General features: G+C 40.7%; 1 long non-coding RNA gene across 1 annotated transcript in view; it reads left to right on the forward strand.

The window, feature by feature from the left end:
* The window catches only part of LOC129635959 (uncharacterized), a 40,224-nt gene extending 22,353 nt beyond the window's left edge, over positions 1–17,871 (forward strand). The window contains exon 3 of the long non-coding RNA XR_008706561.1: positions 17,383–17,871. This is a non-coding gene — a long non-coding RNA (uncharacterized LOC129635959). The remainder of the gene's footprint in view (positions 1–17,382) is intronic.
* The last annotated feature ends 4,221 nt before the right edge of the window (positions 17,872–22,092 follow it).

A 22,092-nucleotide genomic window follows, 5' to 3' on the forward strand; every position in this document is an offset into this window, starting at 1 on the left:
TATCAACAAAACTGTCTGCTATTTTTGTATTTCATGAAATTTAAGTAACACTTGTGTATAAGATATGTCATTAAGTAAATAATAGGGGTTGTGGTAGGAGGAAATATTACAACCATTGCGACCTTGATTATCAGACAAATCCAGATTTCAGAATCTGAAATGTATAGAAGGGTGTCTTAGGACGGAGGAAGGTAGATTTATTGCTTGCTGTAACAGTAGGAATGAGAATTTTGAGAGCACCTTTCATGTCTTTATTCCTTGAAATGACTTTTTAAAATTGAAGTAAACATGTTTAAATTGATTCATACGATTGACAAAACTGCATTGTCATCTGAGACTCTAAACCCTCTGGTTTTGTGTTTTTCATATTGTTTTCTCATTTCCTCCAAACAACACTAAATTGAATTTGCTGAGCTTTACAGCTGCTATTAAACCAACCAAGAACTGCTATCAATAAACTTTCCTCTTTGGATAAGAGTTTCTTGCCTTCTGAAACTATTGCTTCTCTCCCTGACCTTGACCTCTGCACAGACCTTGGCATCTCAGGACACTGGTGGTCTGCGGTTGTGCTCACCACGGAATCCGATCCCTTGAGTGGCTTAAGCCGCGTTTCTCCAAAGCTAATGGCTTGCTTGGAATCATAACGGATATGCATTACACAGCCATTCGCTTTGCATTTTTGTTAATGTGAATAAGAAAAAGCGAGTAGACCGAAATCGAACTATGATGTCAAAGGAGCTTCATCCTAGTATTCAGATGTGTATGATCCCCTATTTGTGATACATGGAAAGGTTCAGCTTAAAACATGGTGAAAATGCCATTAAGGAATAACACAAAGAAAGACTGTTGCTTTAAGATAATTCCATCTCTTGTTTTCAGTTATTCAGAGTTGACTATTTGAAATAAAGCCTCTTTTTTAATATTAAGATTTTACTAACAAAGCTTTTTTGTTGCATGGAAAATAAAAACGCTGTTACAATCTTGGTGAAGCTGGTAGCCATAGACAGTTGACTCAGCAATCACAGCTACCCACGCTATAGCAAGAGTCTCACATGAAAACCTAACAAGGCTTGCAATTTCACTGGGGTGAAGTCCCCAAGCTTGGTGGTGGATTTCCAAGAGGGACTAAATGGAGGAATGCAGAATGCCACAGGAATTATTCTCTGGCTCCTTGGGTGGAGTGAGAAGATGATTAACAAGACTCCAAATAACCTGCAAAAAAAAAAAAAAAAGAATTGTTCAGTATCAGTTGGACTTCTGACATGGATTTGGGGATTTTTGTTTGTTTGTTTGTTTTTAAGGTAGCTGAAATTAAGTCATTTTGTATTTTAACACTGAGGAACATGTACACATCAGTGACTTTTGAGGCAATATTCAGAGACATTGCTGGGACACATGTTAAGAAATGGTTCAAGAGCAGCATACATGGTGAATGCTAGACGGAAAACGTGGACTTAATCAGAAGAGAAGAATCATTGAGGCCATGCTAATTTAATTGGCTTATGTTTTCCAATATACGTACGCCTGAGCATCATTCCTTCCAAAGAACACCCAAGGCTGATCTCCCCAAAAAATAAAGTTTGACACTGTTTCCACTGTTTCCCCACCTATTTCCCATGAAGTGATGGGACCAGATGCCATGATCTTCATTTTCTGAATGTTTAGCTTAGAGTCCTTTGGACTGCAAGGAGATCCAATCAGTCCATGGACTGGTTGGGTCTCCTTGCAGTCCAAGGGACTCTCAAGAGTCTTCTCCAACACCACAGTTCAAAAGCATCAATTCTTCGGCATTCAGCCTTCTTCACAGTCCAACTCTCACATCCATACATGACCACTGGAAAAACCATAGCCTTGGCTAGACGGACCATTGTTGGCAAAGTAATGTCTCTGTTTTTGAATATGCTATCTAGGTTGGTCATAACTTTTCTTCCAAGGAGTAAGCGTCTTTTAATTTCATGGCTGCAATCACCATCTGCAGTGATTTTGGAGCCCCAAAAAATAAAGTTTGACACCGTTTCCACTGTTTCCCCACCTATTTCCCATGAAGTGATGGGACCAGATGCCATGATCTTCATTTTCTGAATGTTTAGCTGAGAGTCCCTTGGACTGCAAGGAGATCCAATCAGTCCATTCTAAAGGGGATCAGCCCTGGGATTTCTTTGGAAGGAATGATGCTAAAGCTGAAACTCCAGTACTTTGGCCACCTCATGCGAAGAGTTGACTCATTGGAAAAGACTCTGATGCTGGGAGGGATTAGGGGCAGGAGGAGAAGGGGATGACAGAGGATGAGACAGCTGGATGGCATCACCGACTCGATGGATATAAGTTTGAGTGAACTCTGGGAGTTGGTGATGGACAGAGAGCCCTGGCGTGCTGCGATTCATAGGGTCGCAAAGAGTCAGACACAGCTGAGCGACTGAACTGACTGACTGACTGACTGAGCATGACATATTACTGAATTTTAAAAATCTATCTGAATAAGTCTAAGATCTTTCAATAAATAAGCAGATTAATAAATTCAATCAGTTAAAAGCCTAAAATGAAAAGACTGCATTTTATTTTAATCACTAGCATTTTCTACTCATTATGATGACCTTATCCCTTCCTGTTGCATTTTGTCCTTGCAACTGAAACAGTAGCGTCTAATTGTGTGGTTGTCATTGATTGTGTGTTTCTGTATAGTGTATTGTTGTCAAGGGCACTGTGACACATTGGAGTGCACATATGGCAGATGCTGGGTAACGCCTGGGCGGAGGGGTGAGTGAAGAAGCCGGGGGAAGTTGCTGCAATAGATGATCTAGATTTCAAGCTATGTAAGCACACATGTTGGTGGGAATCACTGTGGGAACAAATGAATAGAGCTACCATGTGACCCAGCAGCTCCCTTCTGTGCGTTCAGCTAAAGGAAGCAAAGTCACTATCTCGAAGGAATATGTGTATCCCCAGTGATTATCGCAACACTACCTATAATAGCCAAGGCATGGAAATAATCTGAAGAGTCCATCCATAAATGAATATATTTTTAAAATGTAGGATGGATCGATCTAGATCTAGATTGAGTTATTAGAACTATCCAGTGAAAGTGAAAGTGAAGTCGCTCAGTCATGTCCGACTCTTTGGGACCCCATGGACTGTAGCCCACCAGGCTCCTCCGTCCATGGGATTGCCCAGGCAAGAATACTGGGCTGGGTTGCCATTTCCTTCCCCAGGAGATCTTCCCCACCCAGGGACTGAACCTGGGTCTCCCGCATTGTAGGCAGCCAGATGCTTTACCTTCTGAGCCACCAGAGCTGTCCAGTAGATCTACATATTACAATAGCTTAAGATATAGACACAGATACGACAACGTTCAATTCAGTTCAGTTCAGTCGCTCAGTCGTGTCCGACTCTTTGCGACCCCATGAATCGCAGCACACCAGGCCTCCCTGTCCATCACCAACTCCCGGAGTTCACTTAGACTCACATCCATCGAGTCAGTGATGCCGTCCAGCCATCTCATCCTCTGTCGTCCCCTTCTCCTCCTGCCCCCAATCCCTCCCAGCATCAGAGTCTTTTCCAATGAGTCAACTCTTCGCATGAGGTGGCCAAAGTACTGGAGTTTCAGCTTTAGCATCATTCCTTCCAAAGAATTCCCAGGGCTGATCTCCTTCAGAATGGACTGGTTGGATCTCCTTGCAGTCCAAGGGACTCTCAAGAGTCTTCTCCAACACCACAGTTCAAAAGCATCAATTCTTTGGCACTTAGCCTTCTTCACAGTCCAACTCTCACATCCATACATGACCACAGGAAAAACCATAGCCTTGACTAGACAGACCTTTGTTGACAAAGTAATGTCTCTGCTTTTGAGTATGCTATCTAGGTTGGTCATAACTTTCCTTCCAAGGAAAGTTATGACCAACCTAGCTGCAGTCACCATCCGCAGTGATTTTGGAGCCCCAAAAAAGAAAGTCTGACACTGTTTCTACTATTTCCCCATCTATTTCCCATGAAGTGATGGGACCAGATGCCATGATCTTCATTTTCTGAATGTTGAGCTTTAAGCCAACTTTTTCACTCATAAAAAAGAAGGAAATTTTGCAATTTGCAACAACATAGATGGGCTTACCTGGTGACTCAGATGGTAAAGAATCTGCCTGCAATGCGGGAGACCAGGGTTCAATCCCTGGGTTGGGGAGATCCCCTGGAGAAGGAAATGACAACCCACTCCAATATCCTTTCCTGGAGAATCCCATGGACAGAGGATCCTGGTGGGCTACAGTCCATGGGGTTTCAAAGAGTCAGACAGGACTGAGCAAGTAACACACCAGACAGAACTTGAGGGCCTTATACTAAGTGAAATCAAACAGAGGAAGACAAATACTGTATGTTCTCACCTGTATGTGGAATCTAAAATTTTTTAAACAAATAAAGTCCTAGGAACAGAGAACAAATAGGTGGCTGTGAGAGGCAGGTAAGGGGCTGATGGAAGGAAAATTAAGCCGGTCAAAAGGCAGAATCTTCCGGTTACAAGACGAGTTAGTCCTAGAGATGTGATGTAGAGCATGTGACTATCGTTCACAGTAATCTGTTGTATATTTAGAAGTAGGCAGAGAGTAGATCTTGGAAGTTCTCACCAAAAGAAAAAATAATTGTGACTATGAGAGCTGGTGGATTTTAAGGAAATATTGTGGCAATCCTTTCACAAAATATACATATATCAAATCATTATGTTGATGAATAAATTGTTATATGCCAGTTTTATCCTGGTTAAACTGGAGAGAATGGGGGAAAAGGCTGTATAAACATGGTCAATCAAACAGATGCCCTTGTGATGGACACACTAGCCTATTTTTAAACTAATTAACAAGAAAGAAAAATCTCTAAATATGTGCTTCAGCACCACCCATGAGTTAATTGTGCTAACTGCTACTTCCTTATGAGTTGAATTTTTTGAAAGGGGATGCTTTGCTGGTGATTCTTTCTCCTGAAATCACGTTCTCTGTTTTCATCAGAAGAAAGATATTTTTAACTAGGAGCTGTTCACTTTTGCCTGGAAAGTCCCATGGATGGAGGAGCCTGGAAGGCTGCAGTCCATGAGGTGGCTGAGAATTGGACACGACTGAGCGACTTCACTTTCACTTTTCACTTTCATGCATTGGAGAAGGAAATGGCAACCCACTCCAGTGTTCTTGACTGGAGAATCCCAGGGACGGGGAAGCCTGGTGGGCTGCTGTCTATGGGGTCGCACAGAGTCGGACACGACTGAAGTGACTTAGCAGTTCAAATTAAAAAAAAAATCTTTCTTTTTTTTTTAAAGTCTCTTCTGCATAAATTTTGAATCATGTTTCCCCAAATAAGAAGTCATAGGTTGATATCAGTTTTCAGAACAAAACACTTTCAAACTAATAGCTGTAATAGACAAGGAAGGTAAAATTTTTACCAGGTGAAAAGGAACTGAAGTGAAGAAATGCAGGAATGAAATCCACACCAAACATAGAAAAACAGGCTTGAAAGTGACCATCCTTTAAAGGCATATTTAAATAATTGATGATGAGCTAATTAATAGTGAATTTTGTGTCTCTTATAATTACTAACATTGGTTAAACTGAACCCTAATAAATATCACATTAGCTACTGAAAAGTTCATTTTGGTCAGTATCACTAATTCTGCCCTCAAACATCCCTAGATAAATTATTTATCTGAAGCTAAAATATTCTTGTTATTTCCTTCTTTAAAAAAGGAAATTCATTGGTTCCTTGGGCCAATAGTTTTTACATGCTTATATTAATAACAAAATATTATTCTCAATATTTGGGATTACATAGTTATAATTATATGAATCAGATTATACTGATAATAAATTTTAAATGACACTTCAAATTTAAAAGAAAATCTGTATTTTTTCATAATACCATAATTTAAATAAAAACTACTAGGCAAACTCTTTCCTTTAATTAATTTATAGATAGCATTATAATATCAATCATCTGTTAAAACATTTGCTACCTAATTTTGTCAGGAGATTTATTATTAATAACAGAAACAGATATTTCTAGGTTCTGACATATCCCATTCAGAAAAACTAATTCAACAGAATATAGTTAAAAACCTCACATATGTGACATGTTTCTGCCTTATTAAGTTGTTTAGAGTCTAGACATTTTCAGGATGAAGGAGAATAATGTTGGGTGTGGTTAATATATCTTAAACCAAATTATTTTTAGAAATTAATGTTAGGATTATAAGAAAATAAATGCTATCTTTACAATTTTCCTTGGTGATTTCTATACAAATCATCTCTTTTAAATATTTCAGAACCATAATCAGTATAATTTGATCCATTTAACTGAATGGTACTAACAGCAGCTTCACCCTCGTGATATTTTAAATAAATGTGTGAGTTTTAAATGAATTGTATAAGCTCATAACAAAAGGGATATTGATAAAACATTTTGAAGAGTCTTCGACGCTACCATAGTTTTCTTGGGCTACTTCTTTATCCATTATGCAAATATTTCAACCTATTAATAATTAAAATAGCAACACATTAATAATTAGGATCTCCATTACAAATCTGACCTTTAATTGAATTCTAGAGACTGAAAAATGAGCCTCTTGATTTATGCTAAGAATAAAGGTTAAAAACCATTTTGCTGGTGAATCCGATTTTTCTCATTCTTGCTACACAGAAACCTTGGCGAAAGATGCTCTTCTGGGCATTTCTTCTCCCGATTCTGCTCCGTTTTCACCTGTGAGTGAACAGTTCAGAATGTAGGACCCTGCTCCCTGCGTGTTCTACGCTCTCAGTTTTCTAGAACAGTTAAGGAGGACTAGCCTCTCCAAAGGTCAAAACACACAACTCTGCACAGATGGTGCCTACACAGAGCCCTCAGTGCAGCGTTTAAATGAACTCAGTCAATTCAGACACAGGCCCGGGGACGCCAATCAATCAATCGACTGCGGTATTTTCTCATTTAACTAGTCATTGAAATACAGTGACTCCATCCCAGGTATAGACACAGCTTCTGTTACACACACAGGTCCCTGCAGCTGACCTTGCTGGGGAATACGGTTACCATCTGAATGTGCCCCTGCTCCCAGTTTGGGAGTGGCATGGGGACCTCATATCTGTAGGACTTGGAGGGGTCTGGAATTCCTTTGTCCGCCACGTGTGGCGCCCGTGAGAGCCCCTCCTCCCCAGCATCCTTGGTGGTTGGCAGAGGCTGGGGATGGGGAAAACAGGTAAAAGTGGTGAAAAGGTACGAACTTCAGTTATAAGATAACTAAGTAACCATATGAGGCGATGGATGTTTAACTGACCTTATTGTGGGGTCAGTTACTGTATAAGGTCATTGTCTGCACAGCTTACACCTATACAATGTTTCACATCAATTGTATCTCAGTAACGCTGGGGGCAATGCTTTAAAAAGACAAAGAAGACACAGGACAATTTGGATTCCTGTATTCTTTATAAAAAATCAGGTAATTGTTAAATCTAAAGAAGTGACGTACAAGTGAACTTATTTACAGGGTAGAAATGGACTAACAGACATAGGAAATGAACTTATAGTTAGCAAAGGGGAAGAAGGGAAGGGATGAATAGGAGTTTGGGATTAACATATACGCACTACTATATATGAAACAGATAACCGACAAGGACCCAGTGTATAATACAGGGAACTCTACTCAATATCCTGTAATAAGCTATAATGGAAAAGAACTCGAAAAATAACATATATGTGTGTGTGTATAACTGAATCACTGTACTGTACACACGAAACTCACACAACATTGTAAATTAACCATAATTCAAAAAAAATAAAATGTTGAGTAGCAGTACTGCTCCTCTAGAAGGTTCCTGTCTCACTTTGTTCTCTGCCTGATTTCTGTAGACATTTTGATCTGAAAAAGCTACTCTTAAGTCCTCCAGGCTGATCACAGGGACCCAACCAAACTGTGTAATGCGCCCAGCTGCTAGCTTCCCTTATGCAACAGATTAGGCGTTTTCTACCTGCTCAGTGCAGAGCTGGAAAGAGGTCTCTAAGAGCCTGATGGCTGACGGCAGCACCCTCAGCTCCTCTGGGAGCTGATTCCGAGTCACTCCTGGATGGCTCCTTGCTGCTGCTCTTCCAGGCTGATAGGGAGGTTCACATCCTGCTCGTCACTTCCTGTATTCCCCTTTCTCAATGCAATTACAATCAGGATCAGTCTTGCTCCCAGGTCTTTCCCATCCTTGTCAAGATCATTTAAAAAGAGTTTGCCCTCGTTCTTATGCATTCTATGAATACTGCATTACTATGACATTATTAATATTAACGTGGCATTTACTGCACACAATCAACTTTGGACAAGGCCACTTATCTGTTGTCTCAAACGAATAATAATTTGCACAGAACAAGTAGATAAGACTGGTAATTTATTTAAATGAATGGTTTCATTAATGTTACTCCCATAAGGGAGGGAAGGCAAAATTAAATCAGAAGATCAGAAGGTGCTGCTCTGACGCTTTTCCCCTACATTTCAATACAGCTGTGGCGGCCTGGGTGCCAAGGTGGGCAGAGGACACTATAGCTCCCAGCACTCGGGGTCACCCAGTCTGGGATGGTCAGAGCATCTCTTCCTTTATCCTTGCGCCGGGGGCTCTGCTCCTGCTGCACTTGGGTCCAGATGCTGCTGGCAAGTGGTTCCTGTGCAGATGGGGCAGTGGGCACATGATGCCCAGGGTTCCAAGCCCATGTTGCCCTGCAGAGGCCACAGGACCTTCGTGATGAGGAGAGGGGACAGTGGTCACACGTCCTTAGTGGTGGGAGAGGGGACAGTGGCCACAGGACCTCAGTGGTGGGAGAGGGGACAGTGGCCACAGGACCTCAGTGGTGGGAGAGGGGACAGTGGTCACAGGACCTCAGTGGTGGGAGAGGGAACAGTGGTCACACGTCCTTAGTGGTGGGAGAGGGGGCAGTGGTCACAGGACCTCAGTGGTGAGAGAGGGGACAGTGGTCACAGGACCTCAGTGGTGAGAGAGGGGACAGCGGCCACAGGACCTCAGTGGTGAGAGAGGGGACAGTGGTCATAGGACCTCAGTGGTGGGAGAGGGGACAGTGGTCACAAGATCTTAGTAAGGGGGATGGAGGGAGAACCATACCACCTCAAGGCTTTGTAAGTTCACATTGGTGAACAGGAACAATGATTGACCCTCCGCCCTGCAGTTGCTCAAAGCTGATGGGAGTGACGTCTGTGAAAATTACAAAATGCTGAGCAAATGCTTGTGCTGACGGGCCAGCAGCCCCAAGGCTGATTTTCATGACCAGTTTATTTGTCTCCATATCTCAAATATAGTGCAAATAGTACTATAGTATAAGAGCATGTGCATGTGTGCAAGGGAGTGTAAGAGTGTATGTGTGTGTAAGGGAGTGTAAGAGCATGTGAGCATGTGCAAGGGAATGTAAGAAAGTGCAAGGGAGTATAAGAGCATTTGCGTGCATGTGAGGGAATGTAAGAGCATGTGTGCATGTGTGAGGGAGTGTAAGAGTGTGTGTGAGGGAGTGTAAGAGTATGTGTGCACATGTGAGAGTGTAAGAATGTGCACACGTGTGCAAGGGGGTGTAAGGATGTGCACATGCATGCCAGGGAGTGTAAGGGTGTGCATGCAAGTTCAAGGGTGTAAGAGTGTGTGAGGGGGCATAAGAGTGTATGTGTGTATGAGGGAGTGTAAGAGTGTGTGTGTATATGAGAGAGTGTAACAGTGTGTGTGAGGGAGTGTAAGTGTGTGTATGTGTGGGGGGAGTGTATGTGTGTGAGAGAGTGTAAGTGTATGTGTGTGAGAGTGCAACTGTGTGCTTGTGTGGGGGGAGTGTAACTATGTGTGTGTGAGTGCAACTGTGTGTATGTGTGGAGGGAGTGTAACTATGTGTGTGTGAGTGCAACTGTGTGTATGTGTGGGGGGAGTGTAAGTATGTGTGTGTGAGTACAACTGTGTGTATGTGTGTGAGGGAGTGTAAGCGTGTGTGTGTGTGAGGGAGTGTAAGAGAGAGTGTGTGTGTGTGTGTGTGTGTGGTGTGTGTGGTGTGTGTGTGTGTGTGTGTGTGTGAGGGAGAGAAAGAGAACTATGGGGAGCAACTCCTTCTATCAAATAAACCATGGCTGTGTGTCAGCAAGCTTTCTCAAAATGTGTGGGGGGACACTGGGAAAACACATGAGAACTTATTGTTGAAAAGTCTCTTATAGAAACTGAGACGTTTACAACAAGATCTCACTTTGAGAGGGAGTAAATCCACCCTCCTGTAGTGCCACCCACAACATAGATGAGATGCTGTCAGTCATGAGGTTGTTATGAAAATCAGTAATGAGTTATTTACTGAAGCTTTCATTCTCTATTTCCAGGTTCAGAGTGATTGGGTCCTAAAACATCTCTGCTTACTTTGACTTTAAAAATCAGCTAACTCTAAGGTTCCATCTTCACCCTACAAATATTTCACAAAAGAAGATGTGGTAGATATACATACATACATATATATACACACACACATATATACATATATATGTAAATATATAATAGAATATTACTCAGACATTAAAAAAGAATGAAATAATGCCATTTGCAGCAAAATGGAAGGACCTAAAGATTATCATATTAAGTAAGTCAGAAAGATAAATATCATGTGATATCACCTATATGTGAAATCCAAAAAATGATAGAAATGTACTTACTTACAAAACACAAACAGAGTCATAGATAAAGAAAAAAAAAACATTGAAACATATAAAATATCATGTATGAAATGAGTTGCCAGTCCAGGTTCGATGCACGCTACTGGATCCTTGGGGCTGGTGCACTGGGACAACCCAGAGGGATGGAATGGGGAGGGAGGAGGGAGGAGGGTTCAGGATGGGGAACACATGTATACCTGTGGCAGATTCATTTTGATATTTGGCAAAACTAATACAGTTATGTAAAGTTTAAAAATAAAATAAAATTTAAAAAAAAAAAGAAAAAAAAACATACAATTACAAAGGAGAAAAGGGAGGAGGGATAAATTAGGAGTTTGAGGTTAATATAAAATAAATATACACACTACTATATATAAAATAGACAATCAACTAGGACCTACTGTATAGCACAGGGAACTCTGCTCAATATTCTACAATAACCTAAAAGGGAAAAGAAACTGAAAAAGAATAGATACATGCAGATGTATAACTGAACCACCATGGTGCACACTTAAGATTAACACAACATTTTGTAAATCAACTATATTTCAATGTAAAATAAAAAAATTTTTTAAAGAGTTAAATGGACAGATGGAGGGTGTGCTCTGATACATCCATTCCTTGGCTGTGTAGACGCTTGGCTGTTTGGTACAAGGTGCCTGGTGAAGCATCCATAACTGGTCCCCTCTGGGTTTAACTTTCGCTTATACACGTACTTTTATTGACCAATGGAGAACTAGCTGCCACAATTAACGATCTTTTCTGGTTTTAAAGGAAATATTTCTTTTGTTTCCATCAAGACTGTGGACAAGGTAAACCAGTGCCAAAAAATCACCATGACAACCAGCTTTGGTTTAAATCAGGTAGAGAAATTCCATGTGGAAAATTAGTGAATATGTCAACAATACAGTTTAAACTTCTGATTTTTCACTAATACCATGAATGTTTTTACTTACTAAAGGGATACTTAATTGCTTAAGTTCTTAGACAACATTTTAAGATACAGTCTTGCTTCACTGTCCTGATATACTTTGGTCATACATTTCCATATTTTTCAAAATCTATGAAAGGGATATCGAAGGAAAAACCTATTATTCATACTGTGCTATAAACTTCAAACTTGCTAAGAGATTAGATCTTGTTTCTATTACAAAAAAGAAATGGTAATTAAGTGATATGGCAGACACGTCAGCTAATCTTAAAGTGGTGATCATATTTTTGCATATTAAAGCATCGAATCTGCACATTGTACAAGTTAAATGCACAAGTTGAATATAATTGTCTGTGTGTGTGTTAGTAGCTCAGTCATGTCTGACTCTTTGCGACCACTTGGAGAATAACCCGCCAGCCTCCTCTGTCCATGGGATTCTCCAGGCAAGAACACTGAAGTGGGTTGCCTTTTTCTTCTCCAGGGGAACTTCCTGATCCAGAGATTGACCCAGCATCTCCTGCTCTGGCAGGCGAATTCTTTACCACTGTGTCACCAGGGAGCCCATATTAGAGAACACTTGCAGGCAAACAAAAGTGTACCTGTAAAATATGATGTTTATATTTGATAATAAAACATCTTCAAAATATAAGGTAGTTTTGAAAGTGTGATCTCTAGCAATTTCTAATTTAACACTGTTTTGTAAATCAACTGACAGCAATTTTAAGATTAATACAGACTTGTTTTTTTCTTTCTTAAACAGGCATTCTTTTCTACTTTTATTTTAAAAATATAGGATATTGTTCTCCTGTCTGCTGGATGCAGAGAAGTTGAGATATGCAGACTCTTGCTTAAACGAGGGGCACTTGACTTACCTGGTGTCAAGTCACCAGTTTAGGAAGCCCCAGAGACAAGATGCGTTTTGCTTTTTCCATTAATGGGCTTTATTTTTTAGAGCAGCTAATTTTTTTAAGTGTTATTTTTTAAGTTTGGGCTGAAAAGTGAGTGGAACCGAGCTCAGCTGTGAAGGAGCAGCTCCTGGAGCAGGAGGAGGTGACCAGAAGCACCACGTCCCGGGGAGTCAGGCATCCCCGGGGCCCCGACTCCAGCTCAGTCACAGGACATGTGGGGCCGCTCCCCTGTGGCCCCAGGAGACTTGGCAAAGTTTGCAGAAGAGAGCAGATGTCAATTCTAGAAAAATACAATTATCGGCAGCAGGAACTGGGGATTGTGTTGACGATCGCAGTCCTGCGCTGCTGGGCTCGTGATAAGGTCGGGTGAGAAGAAGGGAAAAAGTTACTTCCCACATTTCTCACACCCTGAACAATCTTGACAGCGTTTGGGATGGAGATTAGTTTTCTTTGTGTTTTTAGCAAAATGGGTGATATTCTGTGAAAGAGTAGGAAAAGCAAATGTATTTTAATATACACTATTGGTAGTATATTTTAATATACACTATATTGTGCTTTTGCTTGTGAAAATGATAAATGAACAAAGGAGTCCACACGTCCAGTAATAAACGGGTTTTTAAAAAGACCTATTGAAAAATATTTTTTTCACTGAATCGAGTATCATACACACACGACAGTCCAGATTTTCAAAGCTGCAAAAAAAGCACATGTATTCTAGGTAGGCCTGGGTTGGGAAGATCCCTCGGAGGACGCCATGGCAATCCACGCCCGTATTCCTGCCTGGAGAAAACCCCATGGACAGAGGAGCCTGGTGGGCTACAGTCCATGGAGCCGCAAAGAGTCGGACAAAACTGAGCGACTAAGCACACTCTAAGCCTTCAAGACCTCTGTCTTCTGATTTAATGGAAGCCCGCAGTGTGCTCAGGACCATGCTGCTGCTGCTAAGTCGCTTCAGTCATGTCTGACTCTATGCAACCCCATAGACGGCAGCCCACCAGGCTCCCCCGTCCCTGGGATTCTCCAGGCAAGAACACTGGAGTGGGTTGCCATTTCCTTCTCCGATGCGTGAAAGTGAAAAGTCAAAGTGAAGTCGCTCAGTCATTTCCGACTCTTCGCAACCCCATGGACTGCAGCCTACCAGGCTCCTCCATCCATGGAATTTTCCAGGCAAGAGTACTGGAGTGGGGAGCCATCGCCTTCTCCAGCTCAGGACCATATTGGGTCATAAATCAGCTACTATAAAATAAAACAAAGAGGAAAACATTTTAGGAGTTTGGGATTAACATACACACACTCCTATATATAAGGCAGATAAACAACAAGACCTCCTCAATACAGGGAACTCTCCTTAATACACTGTAATAACTATATGAGGAAAGAATCTGAAAAAGAATAGGTGTTATGTATATATACACAACTGAATCACTTTGCTGCACACCTGGAACTAACGCAACACTGTCAACTATACCTCAATATAAAATAAACATTAAATTAGAAAAGAAATATGTAAAGAGAAAAAGAAAATGCTAAAGGTCGTGATACCCCAGCATTGGTAATGGTTTACATTTTGAAAATTATTCTTCAACTGATTTTCAAACCTAAGCCTTCCTATGTATGAATTATTTTCTCAAATACAAATTGATTGCATTAGACAGCTCTAAAGTATGTAGGTCTCACGGAGGTTGTCTAAAAGCTAAGGAACTCAGTGTGTCCAGAACAGCAGGTGGCTTTCCTGTGTCAAGGACCAGGGGCATCCATTGTTCTTTGAAATTTGAGTTTCCTGGGTTAATTAATAGAGCTTTTAATATCATTCACACAATTTGAGTGAATGATAACTAGATCAACACTCATACGTTGATTACCTTTACCATGCTCATTAATGAGAACCTCGATGAAAGAAACTAATAAATAATTGAAGTAAAATAAATAAATAAATAAATAATTGAAGCACTGAATGCTGGGCTGTCAGTGTTTCTCTACTTTCTCGTATTGATCCTCTCTCCATACCAAATGGCCTGTGTGGGGAGAGGCGACACATGCAAGTTACCCTCTACTGGTCAGGGCGCCCCTTTTAGCCTGGGACACCTGACACCCTGCTGGCTGATGCCTTTGGGCTCCAGGTCCTGACTGTACTTCAGAAAAGATTCCCAAGTGTAGCTCTAGCATCTGTGCCTCCCAGGTCTCCATGACAACTGTGGACCAGGGCATCCAAGACAGGCCATTGGGTCCCATCCATTCTCATCCCCCACCACATCTTAACTCCTAACTCTGGAGACTCAGTGATTCGGTGACTTCTCAGACTGATGGAAATGTCTTCCAAGTACAAAATAATTAACTAAAACACAGTTTGTGCATTTGTAAATCTCTGCTATCTGTAATTATTGACAAATTAGACATTCACCAGATGTGTATGGATGCTACATGATGAAAGTGAGTTTGACAGAGTAGGGAGCAGGCCGCCTCCCAAGTGTCATCCTTGAAGATGACATTGTCTCAAAATCTCCCCCTGTATCTTATTGAAGATTGAAATTCTATAAAAAGAGGCTTTAATAGGACATGCATTCTGCTGAAATTGACACGCTATTGGAAAAAATCACACATGAAGTCTATCAGACATTTTCAGGATGAAAATAGAAGAGAACATGGAAACTGCAAGGAATCTAGGTGAGGGGGTAAGGAAATTACAAAAAGGGTAAACGAGCACACAAAAAAGAACTTAGTATATTCTAAAGTGGGCTTCCCAGGTGGCACTGGTAGTGAAATTTAGGACCTGCCAGGACCTACCAGCACACAGCAATTTCCCAGCATTCTCAATATCAGATTATCTAAAACCCTCCTCCTCCTCCTCCTCAAAAAAGTGATGTGGTCACCAGAACTGCTGTGCTCTATTCTTGTTGCTGCGGCTGTTAGTCACTCGGTCGTGTCCAACTCTTTTGTGACCCCATGGACTGTAGCATGCCAAGCTCCTCTGTCCATAGAACTCTCCAGGCAAGAATACTGGAGTGGGGTGTCATTTCCTCCTCCAGGGGATTTTCCTGACCCAGGAGGGTTCTGTACCACTTGGGAAGCCTGTGCACTATTCTACAAAGCATTCTAAAACTGTACTGAAGGATTTTTTGGTTTGTTTTTATTAGGTAGAGAATTTTACTTTTTTAACCTTTTATCCAGATGGAACTACTGTTTGCTAAAATTTATAGTAAAAAAGACATCCAGTATCATTTAGATGGAAACCTATTTTCTAATGCTATAAATGGACAGTACTTTAATTGAGTGAAAGAAGAATTAACATTTGAAATTTTATTATCAAAGATATCAGATATAATTCTGAGTTATTTGCCTCTAAGTTGCCCAACTGAAGCTTGTTTTTGTATCTAAAAATAATACCTAGTTTTAAGGAATACATTTCGATTACAAATATTTAGACTATTCAATCTAAAGAAAATATTTAAATCTTGATACCAATATAAAAGCTGAAGAGAAAATATACTCCTGCCATAAAATTATTCCTACTGACAATGTTTAAACATCAACTTATAAAAATATCAATCAACGTTTGTTTCCTAAGTGCAATGCCTTTTTCTCTCCACACTTAGGAAATCATTTACTTATTATTTCGATAAGAAAGAAAGGTTGTTATGGTTACCATGCAATGAAAATTAGTGTTATTTTTAAAGTGAACAAGCTATAGCACTTTTCTCTAGAGTTTTGGTTATAGTTTCAGAACACCTGATCCATAATTAAAAGCCATTGTGTTTGATAGGTTACTAACCCATCATGTTAATAAAACAATTTCAAATTACATGCTGTCATTTTCCCAAAAGATTATCTTGGTGTGCTAATTATACCTTTCTACCTTTAAAATGATTATGGGCTTCTGCAGCAATGGATTATTCTAGAATATAATTTTAGGTAAGTGTATTTCTTTCAGTAGGAATGATGCAAGTTAATATTCTGATGAAGCTTCATACGGTGATGAATATTGACTCAGAGCATCACACATGGTGGAAGCGTTTCTAGGAGAGTAGAAGGCAGCTCAAGATGAGATCTGTCTGCCCAGCTGGGAAGCTCAGCCATTCTCAAATTTCCTTAAAATATTATGTTGTGTTCTTTCTGCTACAAAGCTTAGTGAAACAGATAGATCAGAGGGAAGAATGACTAAATTCACTTCTCCAAGTTATGCATGGGGATGCGGATATTTTAAATAAATGTTTATGATGACAGATATTTTTCCATGTATCCATATTCCATGTGGCTTTTGATTCCTGGGTGGGGAAGATCCCCTGGAGAAGGGATAGGCTACCCACTCCAGTATTCTTGGGCTTCCCCTGTGGCTCAGCCGGTAAAGAATCTGCTTGCCTGGGTTCAATCCCTGGGTTGGGAAGGGAAAGGCCACCCACTCCAGTATTCTGGCCTGGAGAATTCCATTCCCTGTATAGTCCTTGGGGTTGCAAAGATTTGGATGCGACTTTACTTCCTTATTTCATGTATCCTCCCAAACCCAAAATATAATCAAATATTTATTTCCAATAGTAACTAAAGTGGTCATAATTGAAGTTTGAAGTCTTTTTTTCTTCTTTTTAAAGCTGTTACTTTCTTTTCTTTAGAAAGTTGTTTTTTACACAGTGTCTGCTCTAGAATTAAGATTGCATATCCTCTACGTGGGATCAGGCATCTGGAAATTGACAAATGCCTATTCTTTTCTTTTGTATAAGCTGACTTTGTATAAGTATGATTATAAGTATACTTATAAGTCTAATCAACTTTGTACAAGTATGGATACTTTCTGGGAAATATGTTATGTTGAGATAGTTACCAGTCTTCAATAACTTTGAATAATGGTATTTGTCATGGAAAAGTATTCCATGTACAGAGAGAGAGAGAAAGAGCCCTGTGATCTGACAGCAAGAAGGCCAGCCGAGCGCCTCGCAAGGAAGATGGAGCGGCACCAAGCGGCAGGCGCACGTGCGGACCCATCAAACGCTCGCAGCCACAAATGCAGCGAACCCGTCCTACGTGAGCAGACGTGCTGGGGGAAGAACTGCTATTCGGAGAGTGATAAATATCTCCTGTATGAAGCTGAATAAATAGGAAGACTTTGGTTTAGTTGTTTCATATGTTCTTTTTTCTTTACTTTTTTAAATCCTAAATACAGATGGTGGTGGCTGTAGCCATAGAGCATTTTAGACAGAAATAAGGATTTAAATTGCTTAGTTAAATGTTCGAGCATTTTTTTCTACCCTCTCTGGGAAGATGTTCACTTAAAAAGAATTTAAATGATGTGTAATGGTTTATTGATTATTGATGAAAATGAGAGAGACTGAAGTAAGATCTGATGTATATGAGGGGGATAGGTAGTGGAAGGTTTGCTGCCCCTCCTGAGATCAAACAAATATTTTTTCTTCTATTTTTAATATTATTCATATTTCCTCTATGTTTAATATTAAAACTGTAAGAATTATTTGAAGAAATATCACTTTAAAAGTGTAATTCATTCCCATACGAAATGTGAAACACTACCCTTTGCAGGTGATTTGAGTCATGTACAGTGTGTGTTAAATTATAACTTGGAGAAGCAAATTTAGTCATTCTTCCCTCTGATCTATCAATTTCACTAAGCTTTGTAGCAGAGAGAATGCAAAATAATATTTTAAGGAAATTTGATTCTTGAAGCTGTTGTGCTTCCGTATACATAAATTACCCTTAAACCACAGTGGTTATTGAAATAAAGAATCCATCTCTCTTACGCCGGCAGCTCTTTCGGGGGCAGTGAGTCTCCTTCACCGAGCTGGAGGAGCGAAATTGCCTGTGACACCAATGTGATTATTACAGTCGCGCTTTTTATTTTTAATATTTTCCTCTTGACAGATTTATTTCTTCTCAAATCAGAAATATTTCTCCTCAGAAAAAAACGTATAGCCCCCTTATATTTTCTGATACTGAAAATTACCAGATGCCAAGCTGTGAACATAAGGAAATTGAAGACCTTTGAGGGTGACCTTAAGAACCACAAAGGTGGAGAATTGTGATGTAGTGGTTTAGGCAATTTCATCGGAGCTGCTTGGTTCGTGAAAAATGAGAAATAGGTTTTCTATTACTAAATATAATGAATTTCCCTTCTATCCTGTCACAAATTGTCAAACTTCATTAAACGGAAAAAGATTGGGACCAAACATTCGTAGAGGGTGGTGTGAATATCCGTGCCGTACACTGGGTAAAGCTACATGATCCTAGACAACGATTTTATTTATTTATTTATTTTATTTTTTAATTTGGGCTGAAATTTTCAAGTAACGCAGTTGGCCCATGATGGCCAACTGGACAAATTCTGACCTACAAATAAAATACTTCTAGACGTCAGGTATTAAAGTTACACATGTATATATTATGTCACATATATTAAATATCACATTCAGGTGGTTCCATGAAGAGGTTAATCATCTTCCAGGAAACCAAAGTGCTTTTATTGAGTACCTGTCATGAGAGAGAACACGGCAATTTCATGGGTAATTACTTGAGATCCAGTGATCTATAATACCCACCACAAGGAGGGAAGAACTGACAATGCTAAGCACCTGGTCACCAATGATACGTGCCACCTTACTCAGAGGTCAGTAATGGCCAGTACATTAAAATATATGTATCATCTTTGTGTTCCATATACTCTAAAGGATTGCATATGACCTCACTGAAGATCAGTGTCTATATTTACCTGTGGTTACTCTTTACTGTTAGAAATACTACATTTTCCTGCCAACTTTCCATCTCTTGTGTGATCACCTCCTAAGAGGGAAAGAGCCATCCTGGAATCAGGTGACCAGACTCCTGTCTTGGTCCATGACCACTCATGACAGTTGCCAAGATTCTCAGAGCCCAGCTTCCTCCTATGAATCATATGTGAATGACGGTAACTTTTTCTCTCTGGAGGGAAGAATGAAATATTAGGCATAATCTTCCAGTAGAGTCCCCACCACATAAGAAATGTTCAAGTGTTTGCTAGATATACATTTTCATTGAAATCAGAAGAAATGGAAGAATAATTCTTAGACGGTACTGAAAAGTAGATGTAATGGTGCAGTGAAGATAATCAGTGGTTTTCAGAAAGCAGTAACACAGAAGATTATTGCTGCTATTGAACAAAAAATAACTAAGCAGTGTTTGGTTATATGATAGTCCCAAGAGGTTTGAAAGAAACTGACTCTGTCTCCCAGTCATTGCTTATGCAATGGATGTAACATGAGTATGTGGACATTAGAACTTTCTAAAGGCGGATGGTAAGAGGATGATGCTTTCTGGAGAAAATATCTAGTTGGCACTCTGTCCCAAGACTCTCAAAAAGAAGACAACCTGTAAGAGAAAGAGAAGGAAAGGCTATGAAGGAGATAGAGAATGAGAGAGAAACAGGGACAGAATTATAAAAATTAAATGTCAACATGCAAACAGGAATGATGAAAAGTGGAGAACTTTGAAGAAATTAACGTGGCAATAGAAGGACATTTCTATTTGCTTTATATGCAGACAACATATTTCACAAACATTGTTTCATCTAATGCACAATGAGACATAAATATGTTCGGTGTCTTACAGACAAGATCACAGGGATTCAGAGAAACTGAAGTCATTTGCACAGATGAGTCGTAGTTAGAACAGACTATAATACATTCGTCTGACACCAGACCCAATTTATATACTTTTACATTGTGTATTCATGAACAAAATTATTGCAGCTATAGTTACTTTTGCCTGCTCACACTAATCATGGAGTTTTCATTGCAAGAATACTGGAGTGGTTTGCCATTCTCACCTCCAGTAGACCACATTTTTGGTCAGAACTCTTCACAATGACCTGTTCATCTTAGATGGCCCTGCATGGCATGACTTATAGCTTCATTGAGTTATGCCATCCCCTTCACCATGACAAGGCTGTCATCCATGAAGGGGACCATAATGAAGGCTGAGCGCCAAAGAATTGATGCTTTTGAATGGTATCTGTGCTAGCGAAGACTCTTGAGAGTGCCTTGGACTGCAGTCAATCCTAAAGGAAACCAGTCCTGAATATTCATTAGGACTGATGCTAAAACTGAAACTCCAACACTTTGGCTACCTGATGTGAAGAACTAACTCATTGCAAAAGACCCTGATGCTGGGAAAGATTGAAGACAGGAGGAGAAGGGGATGACAGAGGATGAGAGGGTTGGATGACATCACTGGCCCTTATGGACATGAGTTTGAGCAAGCTCCGGGAGTTGGTGATGGCCAGGGAGGCCTGGCGTGCTGCAGTCCATGGGGGTGTGAAATGTGGGACACAACTTAACAACTGAACAACAACGAACGTAGTTACTTTTCATACTTTCACTGTTTAACCTTTACACTAGAGATAAATGATCAACATGCCACCATATTACAGTTTTTGAATATTCTAAATTTGACTATGTACTATTTTTATCACTGCGTTTTATATTTAATGTGCCTCCATGTTACTGCTAAGCATCTTTTCATTCCAGTTTGAAGAACCACCCAGAATTTCCTGTAAGGCTGGTCCAGCAGTGGGGAGCTCCCTCAGGATAACTCTGTCAGGGAAAATGTTCCTGACTGAGGGCTATTTTTTTTTCCTTTCAGCACTTTGAACATAGCCTGTATGATTTCTGCCAAGAAATCCATCAATATTGTTATGGTGGTTCCCTTGAGGGTGAGAAATTTATTTTTCTCTTGTTGATTTTAAAATGATTTTTTTTTTAGACAGTTTCACTATAATGTGTCTTAGAGAAGTACATCTTTTGGGGTTGAAACGTTTTGAGATCCTAGAAACTTCATAAGCTTGGATGTCCAAATCTCACTGTGATTATTTCTCGACAATTATTTCTTTAAATAAGCTTTCTGCCCCTGTCTACCCCTCTTCTCCTTCTGGGACCCCAGTTTCTATTAGTTGTGCCCTGCAATTCACTTTGGCTGTCGTAATTCTTTTTCATTCTTTTTGCTTCTCCAACAACCTCAAATGGGCTGTCTCTGGCTTACCAGACTCTCTCTGGGCAGTCCAGGCTGCCCCTCGGTCTTCTGCTGTTTCTCGGCTCAGTCATGGTAGGTCTCAGCCCTAGGACTCTTCTGGGCTCCTCTCCAGGATTTCTCAGAAGCTGGGTGAGCCTGTGCCTGGTTACTTGTCCTGGTGGCTGTAGGGTGTGATCCACGGCCGCCCGGCGTGTCTGGCCAGGCTCGCTGGTGGGGCAGCGCTGGAAGCCGGGCTCAACAGTCAGGTGGGACCAGGACTGCCTGCCCAGATCCCCGGCAAGACAGGCACCAGGGAGCACAGCCCCTGATTGAGAATCCTCCACGAGGGCACCTCTGCCCTCAGGAACGTGGTCTGCAAGGATCCCAGCTCTTACCACCGTGACCCCCACCCTTCCCCCAGTTCTAGCTGATTTCCCAGGGTCTCTGTGAGGCACAACTTAAGTGGGGATCCCAGCAGGCGTCCTGCACCCCTGGGGACTCTGGATGTCCCAGCTGGACCTCCCTTTCCCAGTGGAGAACTGCAGGCCAGGACGCCCCCAGAGTGGCCATGCATGTCCTGGGGG

The sequence above is a fragment of the Bubalus kerabau genome, chromosome 21 (genome assembly GCF_029407905.1).
Source record: "Bubalus kerabau isolate K-KA32 ecotype Philippines breed swamp buffalo chromosome 21, PCC_UOA_SB_1v2, whole genome shotgun sequence".
Classification (NCBI taxonomy): domain Eukaryota; kingdom Metazoa; phylum Chordata; class Mammalia; order Artiodactyla; family Bovidae; genus Bubalus; species Bubalus kerabau.